The 5,000-nt window shown below is 30.9% G+C and overlaps 1 protein-coding gene across 1 annotated transcript in view; it reads left to right on the forward strand.

The window, feature by feature from the left end:
• The window catches only part of LOC138866697 (uncharacterized), a 44,990-nt gene that overhangs the window by 384 nt on the left and 39,606 nt on the right, over window positions 1–5,000 (forward strand). The gene's annotated exons all lie outside the window — the stretch shown is intronic.

Consider the following 5,000-nt stretch of genomic DNA (forward strand, 5'->3'; position numbering starts at 1 on the left):
GAACGTAAAAAAATGCGGATTTTATTCTTACGTAATATGTGTGTGTTCGTGTTCATTATTTTCTACTTTTAACTCGAGCAGTTTTACAAACTTTTATTTTGGTTTTATTTGGTGTAAAGTCTGAGAAAGTACACTATTCTTAAAGGTGAATAAGACCAAATAGATTCACAGATTTGATATAAAATCTTCTATTTCCAATTTCGACCTTTCATTATTTGCAACACTGGAATTATTTCACAAAAGTTTTGTAAGATAATCCAGAAAAAAGAAAAAGAACACGAAAGCAATACAAGAATAACGTAATAAATATATATGAGACAGCGCGTCTGAATTTTATATATATATATATATATATATATATATATATATATATATATATATATATATATATATATATATATATATATATATATATTTGTGTTAATTATTTGCTTAGAAATATGTTTTCATTATTGTTTAAGTATATATATATATATATATATATATATATATATATATATATATATATATATATATATATATATATATATGTACGTTTTATTAGTCTATCCATTTTCTTCGTCAGTATTCTCTTTTTCAACGTCCTATACTGAATACCTCCTTAAGTGGTAGTTAAGTGATCAAAGTCATTGCAAATTGCCAATTATCGAACGCTGATTTCCACGATCTTCGCTTTCGTGAACAAAACTAAATAAATAAACATATAAATAAATAAACATATAAATAAATAAACATATAAATAAATAAACACATTCAAATAAATAAACATATTCAAAGAAATAAAACATATTCAAACACCATAATAAAATAAAACAGATTCATAATCATAATCATTGGCTGTGAGTATTTTCTCGTGGGTATTATATCGTGCTTGGGTATAAACGATTAGGATCTTATCGTAATTAATTTGATATACTTAGCTATAAAGTATGAGGATTTTATCAGGCTTGATTATGAACTATGGGTATTTCATCTTGTTCGCTTTGAGCAAATTATTATTATTTTTAAAATTTAATCTGAGTTACTCGTTTTGAGTAATATTAAAAATAATATTTCGAAATATTAAAAAGGAACAAGAGAAAATAGAGAATATATTAAAAGAGTCATTCGATTTCACTTACTTGGCAAATAAAATGTATGGTCATTCGTTTTGAAAAAATATATAATTTGTGTACAAGTTGATCCATATAAACTTTGAATGAAATATAAGGAAGCGGATCTTACAGCGAAAAAAAAAAAAACGAAATATTTGTGAGAATTTGATCCTTCTCAAGGCCACTCGCCTCGAAGAATCAAATAAATAAATAATAAAAAAGAATAGATAAACACGTAAAAGTAAATAAATGAATAAAGACGTACCCTCGAGAAACACTCGCTCTGGACGAAATACAATATATATATATAGCAATAAAAGTTGATCCCGCTGAGAATTATTCACTTTGAGCGAAACACAGAACACGGGAAGAAAAATGTCATTGGAAGCCATTGCAGAAATGGAGGAAAATCAGTGAGAACTTGTCGTTTTGAATAGAATATTACGTATATATACATGCCCAGACAGGCACACGCACACACAAACGTATATATATATATATATATATATATATATATATATATATATATATATATATATATATATATATATATATATGCGAGTGCGTGTGCGCATGTGTGTGTGTTTATGTGTGCGTGCGTATTGTGTGTGTGTGTGTATGTGTGCGTGCGTGTGTGTATGTGTGTGTATAAATACGTATATATATATGTATACATATATGTATATATATGTGTATATACATATATATATATATATATATATATATATATATATATATATATATATATATATATATGTATGTATATATACATATATATATGTATGTATATCTATATATATACATATATATGTATATATATACATATATATGTATATATATATATATATATATATATATATATATATATATATATATATATATATATATATATATATATATATGATCACCTATCGTAAAAAATCCTGTCTGAATAACACAAGAAATATTAAAAGGAAGAAGAGAGAAAGAATGGAAAGAAACTCGAAAAAATAGAAAATCTGCAATAAGCTTCAGCGGGAAAGTCCGAATCCAACACCACGAGGGCAAGAAAGTGACATACTCCGTCATAGCTTGGTCCTCCATTTACCTCCTTACGTAGGGAAAGGCGGACTGAGCAAGACCGAGGTAGCCGGGGAAAATGAAGCTAAAATTTTCCTGCTCCCGGAAATCTGGGAGAAGGGAGAGGACAGGGATAAGGATAACACCTGCTTATCTATTTTTTTTTGATAAGATAAAAGGAAAAGATGATAGGAGGGAGAAAGATGATAGGAGGGAGGGGACAGGGATAGGGATAACACCTGCTTATCTATCTTTATTTTTTTTCTTTGATAAGATAAAAGGAAAAAAGGAAAAAAATGATAGGAGGGAGAGGACAGGGATAAGGATAACACCTGCTTATCTATCTTTATTTTTTTTCTTTGATAAGATAAAAGGGAAAGATGATAGGAGGGAGAGGGCAGGGATAAGGATAACACCTGCTTATCTATCTATCTTTTTTTTTCTTTGATAAGATAAAAGGAAAAGATGATAGGAGGGAGAGGACAGGGATAAGGATAACACCTGCTTATCTATTTTATTTTTTTTCTTTGATAAGATAAAAGGAAAAGATGATAGGAGGGAGAGGACAGGGATAAGGATAACACCTGCTTATCTATCTATTTTTTTTTCTTTGATAAGATAAAAGGAAAAAATGATAGGAGGAAGAGGACAGGGATAAGGATAACACCTGCTTATCTGTCTATCTTTTTTTTTTCTTTGATAAGATAAAAGGAAAAGATGATAGGAGGAAGAGGACAGGGATAAGGATAACACCTGCTTATCTGTCTATCTTTTTTTTTTCTTTGATAAGATAAAAGGAAAAGATGATAGGAGGGAGAGGACAGGGATAAGGATAACACCTGCTTATCTGTCTATCTTTTTTTTTTTCTTTGATAAGATAAAAGGAAAAGATGATAGGAGGGAGAGGACAGGGATAAGGATAACACCTGCTTATCTATCTTTATTTTTTTTTCTTTGATAAGATAAAAGGAAAAGATGATAGGAGGGAGAGGGCAGGGATAAGGATAAGACCTGCTTATCTATCTTTATTTTTTTCTTTGATAAGATAAAAGGAAAAGATGATAGGAGGGAGAGGACAGGGATAAGGACAACACCTGCTTATCTATCTATTTTTTTTCTTTGATAAGATAAAAGGAAAAGATGATAGGAGGGAGAGGACAGGGATAAGGATAACACCTGCTTATCTATCTATATTTTTTTCCTTTGATAAGATAAAAGGAAAAGAAATGATAGGAACCATATCCGTTAAGATTAATACAACAACGAATTATTATCACGACATTATCAGTGTAACTATTGGGTTCAGAAAGGGTGTGGGAAAAGGCTTGAGATATGAACACAAGCATCCGGTCCTGAACATATACATATACATATACATACACGCAGCATACCCATCTCCGCTCACGCTATACTGAAGCAAGTCCACGGAAATAAAGGAGACTTAGTGCTCACTCCGATTACGTTATACTAAAACATCTACGCGACATTGAAGTAAATATGACACGCACGCTGGAAGAATATTGTGTATATCAACACACAGAAATGCTTCTTGATGTGCATGTTACTTTTAGGACGGGTATGTTGTTGTTTAGGAGTAATAGCTGTAGATAGATAGATAGACAGATTAGGGAGGTATATAAAGAAAGAGAGAAATAGAAAGGGAGAGAGAGAGAGAGAGAGAGAGAGAGAGAGAGAGAGAGAGAGAGAGAGAGAGAGAGAGAGAGAGAGAGAGAGAGAGAGAGAGAGAGAGAGAGAGAGAGAGAGAGAGAGATAGTGAGAGAGAGAAAGATAGAGAGATATATAGATAGAGAGATAGAGATAGATAGATAGAGAGAGAGAGAGAAAGACAGATGTATGAGTGTGCTTGCGTGTGCGTGCGAGTGTGTACATGAAAAGACTGTGTAAGCCTATTATAACAAAAAATATCACATACAGTTTTCTTAGTAAATAGACGTAAAACTGAGTCTTTTTGTACAAATTTGACTGTTAGTGCCCTTAAAGCTGAAATTTTCACGTCCATAGAAATGAGTTCTTCTTGTCATCCTCAATGCTCTGTAATTGTTTATAAATTCGAAAATTAGAGACAAACTGAAGTTGCTGATAAAACGATGTGTAAATAGATGATAAAAATAAAAAGGAACAGAATGTATAAGGTAAGAAGAATAAAGATAATGAAAAAAGTAATGTTGGCAATGATGGTCATGATGATAGAAATAATGATATTAATAATTACTATGATAATAGTACTCAAGGCATTTGATCTGAGAATGAGATGGGGGGGGGGGTAAATTGAAAAGGATAAGGGCTAATGAAAGAAGAAAATTACGAATGAAGGTTAAGATAAGCAAATGTAGATAGACAGATTGAAGGAAAGAGAGAAATGTTGAGATAGTGACAGGGAGATCTATATATGCATATATAGAGACAGAGAGAGATAGAGGGAAAAGTAGAGAGAAATAGGTAAAAAGATAGAAAAAATCATAGGACATATATATATATATATATATATATATATATATATATATATATATATATATATATATAGAGAGAGAGAGAGAGAGAGAGAGAGAGAGAGAGAGAGAGAGAGAGAGAGAGAGAGAGAGAAAGAGAGAGAGAGAGAGAGAGAGAGAGAGAGAGAGAGAGAGAGAGAGAGAGAGAGAGAGAGAGAGAGAGAGAGAGAGAGAGAGAGAGAGATAGACAGATAGATAGATAGATAAATAGATAGAGATATATATAATCATACATATATATGTATATATAAATGGTAAGCAAAATCAAAGACATTCGTAAATAGACGCACACAAAGGGAAGATAAACAGGGATAGATAAAGACAGATAAAAGAAAAT

The sequence above is a fragment of the Penaeus vannamei genome, chromosome 26, assembly GCF_042767895.1.
Source record: "Penaeus vannamei isolate JL-2024 chromosome 26, ASM4276789v1, whole genome shotgun sequence".
In the NCBI taxonomy this organism is placed as follows: Eukaryota; Metazoa; Arthropoda; class Malacostraca; order Decapoda; family Penaeidae; genus Penaeus; species Penaeus vannamei.